Raw genomic sequence first — 17,429 nt, forward strand, 5'->3', positions numbered from 1 at the left:
TTAATAAACTGTAAGAAATGAGCTTTGGAAATTAACGAAGTCCTAAGAATTGTTGGAAAGAAAGATGTATTGCTCTTCCTTGACATATACTATATTTCACCCATAGAGATGTTTTTTACTTGTTCACTTAATGTTTTGCTAAAGACTGAGCTTGAAAATCAGTTTAAAAATTTCAGTTTCTCCTAATTTCATTATATAAAGAAGGGATCAGGATGAATCAGACCAGTAAAGTTTTCAGTAGCTTCAAAACTGTGTGAGTACGACTGCCTTTATTGTGGGAAGACAGGGAGAGAAAAGATGGCCATCACAAGACAAAGACACAGTTGCAGACACTTGAGTCACAAGCTCAATCACTCGATTACTGAGAGTTTTTCTGGTATCTTTAATGTTTGGACAACTAAATTACTTTTTTGATATAGAATTTATTTACAACTAAGCCAGCAAGCATATCTGCACATTTTTTGGAAAATGATGATTTTTGTGAAAAGAATTCATATGACTTCATCAACTATTATTTTTTATGCTCATGAGCATGAGAAGGAAAAATGGCTGAAATGGCTTCTCAAAGTATGAGCCTTTCCATCTGTAGCCCAGTCATACATGTTTGTCTGGTTAAAGACTGGTAGACAAAAACTGATGTTCTTGACCAGGGTTTTCCAGTGCATAACCAAGTCTTGGAATGGATTTTCATTTATTTCTCATGAAAAGATTTCTGAATGTCTTGCACTTTTCAGCATACTGTATACAGGCACATGAAGAGCACAGTAAGCTATTCTCAGCAAACAACTTGTTCATCAAATATAGCTGCTTTATATATTTTTTTTAAATATTTGTATATAAACTCAATGTTTGTGGGGTTTTTATTTTTTTATTATTATTATTATTTTTTAATCTGGGACTACTCTGGAGTAAATTTATGCTTAGAGTGAATACAGCTGGCAAAACCAGACATCAGCTGACTGGTTTATACAAACATACTGTACCCTGTGGATTCCTTGCAAGTTTTTTCCTGTCTTAACTATGTGTACCATGTTTGTTATTGGGAAATTATTTTCATGCTGCTCAATGATATGAATTCACATGGATCACAGTGTTACATACATTTCCTAAATGCAATGCTATGCCTTTCCTCCACTGCTACACTGTGCTTTCAGTCTGTCTGAACTGTGACCAAATATGCACCAACATTTTGTTTCCTTCTTTTCCTATGGAAAAGTTGTCCTAAGAATTTTATTGCCTGAAAGTTTACATAAAATATCAACCATAGATTTTACTGGGGAAAGGGCAAGGCAAAGGAGGTAAAAGAGGAGAATTAAATATGTTGTAGTCCTTCCATTAGTCCTGTAAGATGCACACACATGGGATCAGGCGGTGCAGTAGGGACTCCTTGTTCATGTTACAGCTGCATTTGGCCTTGACCAGAGAAAAGGGTCCACTAGATTCAATACTTTGGTAACTACATGAACTCTATGGTCTGTGTAACACAGAACGTCAGGCCGAATGATGGAAAAGTCATCACTGGTCTTCAAATCAGTAAATTCCAATGGGTGATTTTTTGAATCGTAGTGAAATGAAGGTTTATGACTAGTTTTCCTAGCTGTTGCTATAATATAATGCTGTGGACTGTTGAACCACATGCTTTATTTCAGGCAGAGTTTATGTACCTCCAAGAGAAGATTATATAATCCCCTTTCAGATCAGATGGTCTGTGAAAGTACAGATGCATGCAGAATACATACTGGAGAAAAACTGGAAAGCAATAAGGTTACTTGGTTTAGTGTCAGTGTTACTGTCTTTGGCTTATAATAAATAAGCATTAGAAAGCATTTCACTCACAACAAACACTTCTGATAGTATAATAGACTGGGAAAAAAAGAATTTTTACAGGTCCTTACTCACATAAACTGTAACAGCAACTGGATACAATGTCAGGCAAATGGCTTATGCATTATATGAGAGCATGAACCTAACACTTCTGTTGACATTGTATAGAAGTCATTACACTTTTGATTGACTTATTTCGCCATTGAAAACACTGTTATCTTCTCAGTGGAAGATATTTTCCTCTGTATTTTTGAGAGGACGATTTTATATTGTTTTAAGAAGTGTTGCTGTTAATCATATTTTAAAGTAACTTTTAATATAGTCACATTGTTGATCCCTTTCAGTTAAAAGCTGAACAGGATAATTACTGAGGGGCCACGTCCACACTCAGCTGACAGTCAAGGATTTCTGTGTGATATAGCAGTCCCCTTTTTGTGTGACAGTGCACGTACTACACCTGCTGTGAGGACTAAAAACCCAGTCTTTCTCTCTCTTTTTTTTTTTTTTTCCCTTATCATCCCATCCCCTAACAATTTCCATATATTCACTATTTCACACATTTATCCCACTTTTTGGCTTGAAAAATTACAGCCCTTTAGTGTACACAGTGCTAGAGTGCACAGAAAAATACATAGATCTGAAACATATTTGACTGAATAAACAATGAAGTTTAATTTTCCATCATTTCATCTACCTATAGGAATGATATACCTGAATTGTCAAATTTTTTGGGTTTTTTTTTTTTTTTTTTACTTTGTTACCCTGATGTCAGAGTTACTATGGAGAATTTCTGAAATTCTGTTCTTCTGCCATGATTCACATCCTCAAATATGTACAGTTTAGGAGACATGTTTATATTTATTCTTTATTGTAGACATGTGCTTAAATGCATTTCTGAACTGGGCCTTTTGGCAAGCAAAGCAAAGAATGTACAAGCCATCTTGCATTTTCTGCCATGTAACTTTCTGCCATAATAGATTTTTTTTTGGTGTTCACACCCATATTGGGCTCGAAGTTGAGAACAGAGCCATGACAGTTAATTGAGCAACCAGATACTTGGCCTCGAGGATGTGATGGCCACAGCCCAGGTTGTCATACTGATGTTCAGCAACCAGTAGAGCACAGGAACTGACTCACTTGTAAGGCTGCACACCCTAACCTGAAACCAGGGGGAGTGCAATGCTGTGTAAAGGCTCTTTGGTTCAGTAAGACATTACAAACCTTCTCACAGTACAAGTCATAGGCCAGCTAGAACCACCTGACTAGAAATACATACTTATGGACTTGCCTAGGTACTGACTGCAGTGCAGAACATGTGATCTATTTAATTCCTTCCGTGGTGAGGATGTTAGACCTAACACAAAGATGTTCTTTACTAGTTCCACCTGCTCAAGATTAAGGATGGTCTAAATTGATGATCTCCAAAGTTCTGATGTTATAATTCTTTAACCCATTTCTAGGTTTTCAGAAAATACTATTCCATAGGTCTAATACGTTCCAATATAATGACACTTTTTATTTTGTACAGAGACAGAAGTAATAGTGTGCATTTATTTCAGGAAACTTAAACTTCAGCATTGTGCATAAAGCAAAAGGTAACATTTCAAGGTTTGCAGTTTGACAGGGAAAATGCCTTCTTGACCCTCCTACACTTAAAAAGAGAGGACAAAAAAGGAATACCTGTAACTCTTTCATCTTCTCCATTAATCTTTGCTTTAGACTTCGACTCATAAACAAGCACGATAGGGTCCTGAACCAGGATTAAAATAGAAGGTCTTTTTCAAAGCTGTTAAAGAAAAGCACTTCTTTTTTTTTTTTTTTTTTTTTTTTGGTGTAAATGTCTTTAAAAAATGAATAGAGTCATTAATCTGGAAAAAAAAAAAGTATTGACATTTTTATGACGTTGTTTTTGGAAACATCCAACATTTAATATTAAATTCAACATATGGTTGTGGTCAAATTGTGCTCCTACTGTGTAAAATGTATGAATAACAACTTACTGCATTCTCCTGGCCAGTATATGGAGAGAAGGTTGATTAATTTAACTAGTATCCCTTAATCTCCTACCTTGGCTTCCATCCCATTCTGCAAGGGCTGATAAATCTTACATCCCCTGAGGAGTATTACAATTCCTAATAGTCTTACGCTATTAGGAAGAAGCAAGGCTCAACTGTACCAAAACATCCAGTACATGAAATTGTATAAATAATTTAGCTTTTCCAATTTAATTTTTTCTACAGCTTTTCTTTGCAGACCACGATAAGAGTTGTTAGTTCAGTCAACTGTAAGTAAAAAAAAAATAAAAATGGAAAATACTCTTCAGGCAAATTGTATGAAAAGGTAGAGCTGTTCCTGTCACTCTCTGCAGCACTGTGTTAGGCTATTGAACCAAAGTCACTCATATATTTGCCCCCTCTTTTAAAAAAACAAGTAGTATTTTGCTTAGAGTCAGTGTTCTGTTAGGACCACCAGCTACTTTCTTTGTGGTATTGCATGGCCCAGAAGAGGAAAGTTATCCACTGATTTCAGCATGAAGTAGGATTGCCTGTCCTGTCACGGATTTTCTGTGTGACTGCAGGCAGATCACTCTGTGCTTCCTGGTAGGCTCAGGTGCACAGTCAGGCTACTTAAGTTGTATGAGTTCCTCTGCGTCAGATGAGCCGTAACAGTTGCCTGTGCTCGTACTCATAGCCCACAGCAAATTCAGCTTGACTTAGCTTACAGTGAAGGAAATTTAAGATAAATAGTATAGCCTTACATTTGCTTTAGGCTTAGTTAGCACAAGGACAGTCACCATGTCTCAGATAATACATGTTGAATTGCTCAGCTGAAATATCTTGATCATGTGACTGAGATTTATGCCTCATCTATAAACTATCTTGAAGGAGAGTGAGAGTTGAAAGGATTAAAAAAAAAACTATCAGGACTGTAAAATTCTCAGAACTTGGGTCTAGAAGAACCATGCAAGTATTCAAGAGACACCATTCTCCTACACAGGAAGAGACAATATTAATCAATTCTAAATGGGGATAGATTTTTTTCAGAGTACTGTGAAACCTGGCAGATCAGCTGATTATTTTCCTATTAACTAATATGGGATGAGTATCAGTAAAGATAAATGTATTTTGCATCAGTTTGAATCACCTGCAACAGGCTGAACCCTATTGTCTTCATTCTAGCAAAACTTCTGCTGCAGTTAGTGAGATTTTTGAAGGACTTGGAGCTTGCAGTACATACTTTCACAAAATAATGCTCTGACTTCAGTAACAGGTTGGACTGACTAAGGGTATGAAAACAGGGCTTGATTCATGATTTATATTAATAACAATGCTTTCAATTCTTATCTATTATTCACAAATCTTTCTTCATACATAGTAAAGTAAGTCCTATTACATCTGAGGTAAATAAATCGCATTATATCTGTTGCCAAAAAGGGACTTACAAAATTCAGGACGGGCTTTTGTAGGAGTACATCTCCTAGTAAGTGACCATTCTGTGGTGTCTGGGACAGAGGTTGTCCTCGGAGCAGTTTAAAGGATTTTGGCTGGCTCTCTGAAACAAGATGTGGATGCTGTGTGCCCATTGGCTGTTAAAGTTTGGGTATGTGTTTTATTGGGTCCCCTCTTGCACCCCAAAGCTTCACTTAGGGGGTAGGAAAGGGGAAGAAGGGCTGAGTCTTAGGCCAGCAGCAGTTCTGTACCACAAGACCCTGCTATGAAAACACTATGGCAAAGGGTAGAGGTGCAAAGCTGTGAGAACAAGAAGCTTCATGGTGAGGTTTGGTTTGTTTTGGGACAACTTTTCTTGAGAGTTTCTTCGGTTAAAAGTATGGCACTTTTCCATCACATGAGGAGCAACTAATTGTGGTCAACGTCTTGTGAAAGTCATGCTTTAATAGCTATGTCTTATGCAGTTTTATGGGTTTTAAGTGTAAAAAGCTGTCTCTGGAAAGAAAGAAATGGACCAAACCTATTCATGCATGTTTATTGAGGCTCTCCTAACATCCAGGAATACACTGGGACATTGCAGAGGTTTACACATAAGAAATACTGTAGAAAGACGAGTCCAGCACTGTAAAGTGAGAAACTTCAGTCCATCCTGTCACATCTATTTTCAGATAGACCCAGAGGACTTGGTTCTAACATTTGTACAGCCTGAGGGTATGGGGAAAACTTCTGGTCAGGAATGACACAATCCAGATGGCCAGCCATTTGGGTCCACCTTATACAACCGTTCTGACCAGCCCCCTAGGCAATTCAAAATCCCTTTGGACACACCTCCATATGCATTTCTTCCTAAAGCTGTAGGCTTGGCCCAGACCCCTGCAATTTCCCAGACCCATGTGACTGGATATACAGGGTCCACTGGAGCACTTCAAAATTAACTCTCACCAAAAGCCTCAAAAAAACTATCTTACCCCAGATGTCTCAAGGAAATTTTACTTCCCTGTGGTTTTCAGGTTTGTGCTTTCATAGCCAGAAAATAGAACACAACATTCCCAACCCAGTGTGGAATTAAACCTGAATATCATAGAATTATAGACTCATAGAATGGTTTAGGGTGGAAGGGACCTTAAAGATCACCTAGTTCCAACCCCCCTGCCATGGGCAGGGACACCTCCCACTAGCCCAGGCTGCTCAAAGCCCCATCCAGCCTGGCCTTGAGCACTGCCAGGGATGGGGCATCCACAGCTGCTCTGGGCAACCTGTGCCAGTGCCTCACCATCTTCATAGTGAAGAAATATCAGCCTCTTGTTCCTTTAGAAAAATACAGATGTATTTATTTCCCTATTCCTAGTTTCATGTACATTGTATTTCATACGCTTGCTGTAATAACACCACAAAAGGCTTCATAAATGCAGTAGTCAGTGGGGAATGCTATGCCTGCTTGTGATTTTACTCATCTTTTCTCTAAGCCAGAAAATCTAAATGTAAAATGTAGTATTCATAGACACTGAGTGGGGTTTTGTGGTGCTCTCTGGAGGTTGCTGGATTCATAAAACAATGAATGGATTGCAGTCATCGATAGAGTTAGTTTTTCCATCTGTGGCAGACACACAGTATACTCTTGCTAACGTGCTTCATATTAATAAACCACCCAAGTATAATTCGTTGCAGGTCGCAGCTATAAATCAGAAATAGCCTTCATTTTGTTCAGCTGTCATGACTGAGAGAGCAACGAGGGGTGGGGGATTTTTGTAAAGAGGCAAGAGGTGCTGCAGCGCTTTGACCTCTCCCTGCAGTGTAAAGCATGTAACACCGTGGCTGTCCAGAGAGATGCGTCTCATGACTCAGTGCCCTGTCACAAGCTAAAAGCCACCTTGTCACCTGCCATCATTTTTTTGTCTTGCTGTGTTCTGCTGGGAAAGAGATGGAAAGAAATGCTGCAGAAACTGTGCAATGCAAATGCAAACACACTTGCCAGCAGCTGAATCCTGCAGGCAATGATGCTGCTGTTACACTGCTGGGAGCTCTGGGATTGCGCAAGCCTGACCCAGACACAAACTGACCAGGAGATTAGAATGGAATGGAATGGAATGGAATAGAATAGAATAGAATAGAATAGAATAGAATGAGTATTTTCAGCTATAAGGGACCTACAATGATCATCTAGTCGAACTGCCTGACCAATTCAGGGCTGACCAAAAGATCCGTCAGTCCCAGAAACTCCCAGCTATGGGTAACTTTGCTCTAACCCTAACATTTTGGTGGCATTAGACAAATCACTCCAGACCTGATTCAAGTCCCATTAAAGCTGATGAGGTGTTTTTTCCCCCTGACTTCAATGGAAGTTCTCGCAGTCACTTAATCTCTCAGCTTCCCTGTGTCTGCCTAAGAAATTGGGATAAGCGTGCCTAGCTCAAAGAGCTGTTCTGAGGATTAATTAGTTAACATTTGTAGGGCATTTTGAGGATGAAAAGTGCTGAATATGGGTATTATCACACCTGGCTCTGTGTGTGTGTGTCTGTATGTGTTTGTGTGCAAAAAGAATGCCATACCTCCGGGTAAAACTTGCATATCAGATAAGCTGCATGCCTATGCAAATAAATCCTCAGGCAAATAAAAGTGCCCAAATAGTCCTCAGGCAACATGCAGGAAAGCAGAGGCAAAGGCAGAGGGCAGCAGAAGCAGGGGGAGATATTGAGGAGAGGAAAAAGAGAGACTCATTTGTGTGTGAGGGGGGAAATCTGAGAGAGTGGAAATCTCTTTTTCTACAAATGCATATGAATAAGCTGTACTGAATCACAGGCCACAGGCTGTGCACATGAAAATACAGTATTTCAAAATTCTTTTTGCATTGTGATTTAGCCATGCATTGTGTTTTATGGTGACATGACCTCATTGTTTAGAGATTTTTGGTGTGCACTACAACAGCCTTTGTATGGCAATAATTGTAACTCATACGTTAATTTTTGGCATTCCTCATATATTCATTCAGTCACTGGAATGTGCATAGTTTAAAACTAGCACATTGTAACTGAACAAACACTGGATTAAATGTGCCTGTTTTGTCTTCTTTACTAAGCTAGGTGGGATCAAAGCTATCTGCTTCTGTGCCATAGTTTAATTATATTTTTATTCTGAGTGCCAACATTTTACAAAATGAAATGAAGCAACGACAGGAGAAAATACAGCACCATTCAAATAGGCTTTAATCAGGTCTTGGAAGGATAATAGAAAGCAACTGAAGCAGGTTTGTTAATTCAGTTGATTTCAGCCCATTGTAAAACCAATACACATAGCTGTTATTTCAGAGATGATCAGCAATGGTCTGTCTGGACCTGCAACTGCAGAGTGGGTAGCAGGATAACAGCATGTGTAGGTGCCCACACAGAGGTAGCTGCCACACTGCTAGCAGTGACAGACAATCAGGTTAAGGACAAGGAAGTGGCTGCTGTGAAGGAATGAATTGTGCATAAGCACAGCAGTAAATGATGGTCCCTATCTGTGCAATTAACTAGGAGCTACAAGCAGGCAGTGAACAATGGCAATGCACACTATAGTTATTGCCTTTGTATTCTGTAATCTTCGCTACAGACACATTTCTCAGTATTTCCTAGTTACCCACGTAATTGCAAATGTTTAGAAGGTGTGGACTGGATCTAATTGTGAGAGGATTTTCATGTCTATAATGGGAAAGTGTAAGCCCATGCCTCTTTTGAAATGACACAGTGAATATGACTTATACACTGCAATGTCAGCCCTTAGCAATGTGTTGAATCCTTAGGGTAAAAGCTCATTCACTGACAAAGGCTGTAAGGAGAAAGGGGGGAGGGAAGCAAAAGCAAACACAAAAAAGCCAGAAAAGTGTGGAATCAGGTAGCTTCTGCTCCTCCTCTCTAAAATGTGAAGTGCTAGCAGGAAGTGCTGTAATAATTATTTCTTCTAACAGCTGGCACTTCAACCTTCCTTCACACCAGGGGAAGTCAGCACACAAGAGCTGGAAAGCGAGGTGGAATCTCAGGGGAGTTTTTGTCGCTGAGGATAGCATTTTCATGCCATGTTTGGGAGTGAAAAAAGATTAAAATGCAAACTGCTTTCTGAATGAACCACCTGTCTATCTCATGTTTTTTTTTAAAGATGGACCTTGATTGGAGGGGCATCTGGTTGCAGTGTTTTTTACACTGACTTTTCTTTGCCTACTGACTTATGTGGCTCCCCCCCCCTTTGTGCCCCCTCCCTCCTGGATGCTTCTTCTCACCCCATGGATAGTCCTTCTCACCCCACATCTCCTCTACAGTTCTGCCAGTGCTATAGTTTGTAGGTACTTGTGTTAAAGCAGACTGGAGGCTAGCTTGAGATAAAGTAACCCTGAAAGTAACACAACAAGGAAAAGTGGAGAGAAAAGGTGTTTCTAACATAAGTCTGGATCCTAGCAAGGACCTGCTGGCTCCTGATGTAGGTCCACAGGCACAGTCTTTTAGGCAGAAAGAAGTGCCCAGCAGTCAAAGGTGGAATAGTTGCTGAAGGAAATTATAACCACAGCCTAAAAAGGGAAGAAGGAGGGAATAGGATCCCCACAGAGTAAAGGAAATTGCAATTATGGTGGCTGAGTACAGATACAGAGGTGATGAAGAAGGGGTATTAAACACCTTTATGTCTCTTTAGTGACTTTACACAAGGCTGTGTGATGGTTTGGTGACCTACCACCATTACCTCCTTCCCTGATATGCAATTTTTCAACTGTACTTAGAGATTTTATGTTTTTATTTTCCTGGCATCACTTTGTAAATGTCAGAAATTTTGTTTGCCACCTTCATTTAGCCCCCTGCGCATGTGTGTTTTGACACAGACTTTAATTACATGGTCATCTATTATTTTTATTTCTCTGAATGGGTAATTATTAAATAGTTCTTTTTATCTCCTTTATTCAATGTATGTCTCCAGGCCCTATTAATCATGATCTAAAGCCTCAGCTGAATACAATGTTATTAAGTTTCTCATGTTTTTTTTTTATGGTGCTCCTTCTGTAATTTGTCAGTTCTTCAAAAACATTGTGAATTTATATTCACAGCAGCCCTAGCAATTAGGTGTATTATTGCCATCATTTTACAGATGGAGAACTGAAGAAAAGATAAATTATAGACAAAGCTGTCAAAACCCTATACTAATTTTTGATGACCAACTTTAGATACCTAGCCTACAATTTCTCAGTGGCAATAGTATCAAATAGACAACCTACATTCCAGTCACCTCTCCATGTGCTTCAGCTTTCTGAATTTCTGCAAATGACACCCAGAAAGCAAGGAATAAAAAATATTAAGAGCTGAGAGCTAATTGCAAATTGTTGGCTCTAATCCAAGATTAACACTGTGGCAAAGGTAGGGAGATCATATAACTGCCTTACATGCTGTTAAAGGTTAACTTGGGATTTGTACAGAAACAGGTAAAGGCAGATGCTTATACTGTGCATGTGTACAGCTGAGTTAGGCATCTAGGCTCCCATTGGTGCCAACAGAGCCTGGGGAGCTGCTGTTTACCCTCCCCAGGAGACACCCATGTCTGATCAGCCCAGCACTCTGCTATGCTCTACCAAATGCATTGACTAGGTCTCAGTTGACTCTACTGGGAATGTAGACACTCAGTTGACATACAGACACCTATCTTGTAGACATCCAATTTCTTTGCCTGAATCTGAAGCCAAGCCTATTCTCTATATTTAGTAATGAAATGCTATACTTTCTACGGTATTCTTCCTTTATCCTTTCTTCGATACCTTCCATTTTCTGCAGCAGATCGAAGCTGGGATGCCACAGACACATTTTCATTAATCCTGTAGTCCTTATTCTCATAGCAGTGTCCAGACTTCCTGAATTTTTAGTACTTATTCACATCTAGTGGAAATATCTCCTACTGTACACAGAGACGTGTTTCTCTTTGCACTGTTCAGGACTGTTATATTGCATCATGTTATGTATTCTTGCTCTGGTGCTTCTTTTTGACAGACCCCACCCTGACACTGTAACTGCATGACTGTAGCTCTGTTTTTTATAGCTGAATCAAAAATCTAAAATATTAATCCATTGTGATGTTGACTAGTGAGAATGCAACTGAAATCCTAGAAGGGATTTTAATTATACTGACACTAGGTTTCCTATTTTTTATATGCTGGTTTTTGATACCAGCCAACTGCTTAGTTACATGACTATTCCACTAAATAAACTTTAATTTATATGATAAATTATATAATAATAATTTGATATAATAATATATAATCTCTAGATATCATACAGCACCGTTGCAAGTCTCTCTGTTACTAGGAGAGGCAACAAAGCGGTGGTATGATCTACAGAATAGTGTATAGGTCTGGGAATAAAGGAAAGGTACTATTCCCAGCTTCATCACTGACTTTGTAGGTGGAATTATATTGACTAAATGCACGTCTGTACTGAAGACATCTGCATCTGGCTTCTGGCTCAGTTGATAGTCAGTGAAGAACTAGTCAATAGAATCCAGGGGGCAATTCATCGTCTCCTAGATTAGATGTCTGAAATAGGGCAGATGATTGGCACCCTTAAAGGGCATATTTATCTCCAGTGACTATAAATGGAGCCCCAAGGGCTAGCTTGTTTTAAATGTCTACATTGTTGATGTCTAAAGTCAGGTGAGACAAATCCCACCCTCTGTATCCCTAGGCCATTTTTTTCATCTCAGTTTGCCTTTTATTTGTCTCTCTGAAAGAGCTAGTGCAATATACCAGAAGCAGTAGAGTAGAATTAACACAGACTTCTGCCTTGACTGATTTCTTTGTCAGTAGGGCCTTTTTATAGATCACTGGGCCATCTCTATATGGCATGACGTTGTGCAATGTAAAAATACCCTAAGTGCTATTATAATAAGTCACATGGTAAAGCTCAATTAAATACTGACATCTTCCATGCAACATGGGAGTTCTTGCTTCCCTGTAGGTTTTCTTATGAAACAAAGATCTTAAATGATATCCCTGCCCATGGCAGGGAAGTTGGAACTAGATGATCTTTAAGGTCCCTTCCAACCCAAACCATTCTGTGATTCTATGATATCAGTGCAATATCTATATCAGAACTTTTGTTATACCAACGTTTTCATAGGAATCATGGTGAATTTTGCTTAGCAGAAATCACTGTTCTTATCTTACTTTTCTTCTGTGCCCAATTATTTCTTTGTCTGGAAGACACTGAAGCAGGAAGCTTCAGAAGCAGAAGCCTTGTGGCAAGCCAGAATGAATAATAAAGCTGAATTCTGGGGATATTGCCAGGGAATGTCATACAGGATACTCTGCAGCAACAGCTCAGGAACTACAGGTGGAATTACAAGATTATATGTTGCCAAGCTCTAAGGCAAGCTGGGGAAGCAAAACAGAGTCAGCGAGGGAGCAGAGGGGAGTTCCAGGTAGCTGCAGTTTACCCCTTTCTGGAAACCTGGAAAGCCGTAATGAGTTTGACATTAAGTATACCCATATAGTAAGGTTGTAACTCCCCATGGAATTTCTTTTCTGAGCTCAACTAAAGACCAGTGGTGCACACATTTTTAATTGCTTATGTTATTGCATCTATGGAGATGGCAATCTTTCATTCTCTTCTTCTTTCTGGGTAAGACCTATTCACTTCTGCCTCCAGCACTTCTCTCTAAGCTGCACTCCATGTGTTATACTGAGGATCTCAGGAATTCAACAGTCGTGAGCTCATTGCCCTGTTTGGGAATTCAGGGTAGAACTTGCCCTTCTTCCTTTCATAATATACTCATATATTCAGACTTTAGGCTGATCCTTTGTAGATGTCAGTCTCCTACATCTCAATTCATAATTTTCGACACTTGCTAAATAGTGCTATTACAATCAGTGGGACTATCCTTGGGAAACATCTCCAAATTTGGCTATGAGAAGGATTGTTTTGGAAAGTTGGAAGCAAAATCCTCAGTTTGACCTGTGTCAGCTCAGAGATAAATAAAATGAAGAGTTACTTTGTTCACTATAAAGTGTCAGGATTATCTAGAGATAGCTGTATTAGTGTATCTTCAGAAAGGAACATCTGTGTGTTAACAGCATACACACTTATTAGGTTTTTCTTTCATGCCTACCTTCAGGAACTGTAAACAGTCTAATTTAAGACTTCTTGCAAATTAAAACATAAAAAACAGATAAGTATGCAGTCTGAAACCCAAGGTAATCAAAGAATCACCCAAGAGCAATAGAAGTTGACCTTACCCTTGCATGACCTTTGTACGTTGTTTTATCACCCTGCAGCAAAGATTTACCCTGACACTTGCGTGTGTGCATGTCTGTGGGATAAAGGAGGCAGTCTTTCACTTTTGTTTATAGAGAAACAATGAAACATTGCATTTTATATTTTCCTCTAGGGGAAGCAGAAGATAAATTCACTGACCTGCATTCTGCTGTTGTGTTCAAAGAAGCAATAGCTTGTGGACCTGTTCACGGAGAAACCGTCAGACAGTTCTTCAGAAAAGCAACTGTCTTTGGTGCTTTCCACTTAAACAAGAAAATAGACATAATTTGTAATATCCTATTTGAGGTTTGGCATATTTCTCTCATGCAGCCAGCAAGCTCTGGTGGCTGGGATCTGACAGACAGACATGCCTGCACCCGTTTCTCCAGTTGCTTCATAGGATATGATGATTCATGCTCTTTTTAGTCAATTGAGAGGGAGGGGCTCATTCCTTGTGCTTCCAAGTAACCATTAAATTTCATTTAGCTTCCTCATCTTTGCCCCTTTTCTGTCAGCAGATGGGAGGTAGCGCCTGTGTATAAGATAGCTGGTTTTAATCTTCCTTCTAGAGGTGCCAATCTCTTATAATGGACAATTTCATAACAGTTCATTCCTTAAAGGGAACCTAAATTATTGACTTAAACACTAAATTAGATTCTAATTTCTAGATTGCAAAATTTAGGTGAAGCACAGCTCATTCATAGGGCCTCTCAAAATGAGTCTGACTATAATCTTTAAATACTGCCACGGTGAGACATATATTACAATAACGATGAAGTGGGTTGATAAAATGGCCCACGGTTATATGAATCCAACCATACACTCACATTTCCTGGAAAAAATGTTGCCACACTTGCAGAAATCTATTTTTTTTTTTTAAACATTTGACTGGTATCCACAAGAGACACCAGGTAAAAGTAAATGTTTACTTTTAACTCTCTCCTGAGATGAACAAGACTGACAGTATGGGGCACTAGAAAAATGTAACATGTCAGTGGCCTCAAACTGAAATGATTTAATAGGCTCAGAAAGAGCTTGTTTTTGTCACAGAAAAGCCTGAAATGAAAAGTAGATGTTCCAGAATGTCCTGTCAGAAAGCAAAAAGATCTTTCCTGTGCATGAGCCAGGAGGTGGCCCACTCCTATGGTCGCTTTCTTTTTGCTAAGTGCTGATACTTCCATGCTGTTTGTATTGGAGAGGGAGAGATGCAGGAGGAGGGAGAAGAGAAAATCAATATGCTCATGTGTAAACTCAGCCAGACAGCAGCATAATACAGGAACTAGCCAAAAATACCAATGAGGATTCTAGGCTTATGTTCAAAGAGTAATATGACGTTTTTCAGGGCTAAAATTCAGGCCTGACTGAAATAGATTTTTTCCATTTATTTAGGCCTAGATGTGCAAAGGTATTTAGTTCCTAGTTTTATTTTTGCTACCTGAGTTCACTGATTCTAATGGGACTTAAGAACTGTAATAACTAGTTTTAATTTTTCATACATACTTTTCATCCCAAAGCACTCCAGAAAAATAATTGCAACCATTATTCCTAGTTTACCATGGAATATAAAGGCACATGTGACAGAGATGACAGAGAATTTTCTATTTCAAAAAACTCAACATTCCATCAGTGTAGATTTCTCTAAATGAAATTTGTCTGTTGGTTGCAAGAGACACATCTCAGAATAATGGTTACCAAAGGATCAGGTTTTTTTTCAGAGCAGCTAATGATCTATGCTGTTTGCTAAACTGACCTACTCAGATAAGAAGCTTGGACTTTATTCATTAATATCTCAGGGAATTCTAAGTGAAGACACCTCTGATGTAAAGATGCATAATTAAGCAAGCCATCCTCAGTATCCTTGAAAACATTAGAGCAAAGTGGACATTTATAGAGATTTTGAATTGTGATGAGTCAGCCTTAGGCTCCACTGACTCAGTGTCCGTTGACTGTAAAGGCATCCTAGAGTGAGCAGTTCAGTTGATTAGATGTCCCAGTGGAGGCATCTGCATTTAGAAAAGGTGAATCCCAGCCTAAGTTTTTAAAAATTCTCAATTGATTTTAGTTTCCTTTGCTGGAAGTTTGCTTAAGTGATTAGAATGAGTCTTAAACTTGCGTTTATCCCAACTTAATGCCCTTCACATCAGAGTATTGTGATCAATTTACAAATATGTGGGGTTTGCCAGCATTGAAAGGCACTGATTTCACCACTTTGTGGGAAGGGCATGTTTTTCACATTGCCCAGGGTTCCATGGGATGGGAACATTCTCTCAGGCATCTGTCTTAGAAAGGTGAGGCAATTTTTCCAAGATTGGCAGCAGAAAACCAGCAGAATTTTTATTTCTTCAGATTCTTTTCCTCATTCTTTGCTTTAGGGTACACTGTGTCCTCTGCTAAATGGGTAAATTACATAGATATTTTACATTCTAGCCTGTGGTAGCAGCGGTATCTAAGAGTATTTAGGAATACTCTAGGCCAATATCAAGAGTACTTAGGGATGTTCACCTTAAGGTTATTGGAAGAGCTGTAAAGTCAAAACCAACATGTTAGTCCTACTGAAATAAAAATAAAGGTAGCCCTTTTTCTTTTCCTGTCTAAAGAAAAGGAAGGTATTTGCTATTGACCACTGTTAGAGACTCAACACCTGATCTGAGAGGTGATTGACTTAACATCTCTTCGAAATCAATGGCAAAGTCAATGGTTTTTCTGTGATCAGGATTTCAACCAATACCAAATCCTATATCCTGTGGATGCATTTTAATTTGTTGAGCTGATAACAGTAATCAATGAATATAGAAAGAATGCCAAACTCATTTGAAATGCATATTACTAGGCATCGAGTAATTGCTATTTCTAGTCAAATTTCTAGTCATTTGGGAATTTACTGCTGCTTGTTCACTCTCAATCAATGAAGATTAGCCACAAAGAGAAAGAGAACCTGCTTGCAATAACTTTGATAAAATGATAATGACTGAGAGCATTTTGAAGTTCTACAGCTGCTTTGCCATTTCAATTACATTCGGATTAGAAATAATATTAATAATAACAATAAATTCAGAATAATTAGCAAAGTTGAAACAAGTTTAAAAATCTGGGCTTGGGATAAGCATTTATTTTTAAATGGACACATTTAAAGTCATGTTGGCTTTTGACGTATTTATGAAGTTTTGTCTTGGGGCCAAAGTTCTTTAGAAGTCGCAATTGTTTCACTTTAAAATATTACCTGTTTAACAGATATTCCTGAAAACACTAAACCACTCTTTATGTACGATCTTAAACAGTCAAGAGTCCTCAGAAACAGCTTCTTCCTCCATGGTAGGCATGCACATCAAAACCTATAAGGAAGATCTTTACATGTAAGGACTGTCTTTTTATTAAAACAAGAGTGAATTCAGCCCAAATGATGTACTGAGACTCAGAGTGTCAGAATCTCCTCCAAAGCAGGGATCAGTCCCACCAGACAATGCTCTGAGGCAGTGCTGCAATTAGACATTATAATTACTGTGAGATTATTCATGCACATCTGTCATATGTGGACCCTGAAAGTCAACAACTGGTTGAGCAGCTGGTGATTGTGAAAGGGACCTGCTTTACAAAAACACAGTCCCTTTTGAAAACTGAGAACTGCTAGGAAGAGGTAGGATCAACCTGACCAACTGGGGCAGAAAAATCACAGCCAACAGACTGGCCGACCTGCTCAGAAGACCCTTAAACTAGAAATGATAGGGGAAGGAGATGATAACCCACAATCAAGTGGGGAAGTGGTAGACCAGGTGATAAGGAAGGAGATACTGCAAAATCAACAGAACAAGATAAAAGGCAGCCCGCTGCAACTGTATACACACAAATAAAGAAGTGCCAGGAGCAGAGCATTGTGGGGGGGAATGCTCAGTCTTCTTCTGGG

Source organism: Falco punctatus (assembly GCF_963210335.1).
Source record: "Falco punctatus genome assembly, chromosome: 4".
Classification (NCBI taxonomy): Eukaryota; Metazoa; Chordata; class Aves; order Falconiformes; family Falconidae; genus Falco; species Falco punctatus.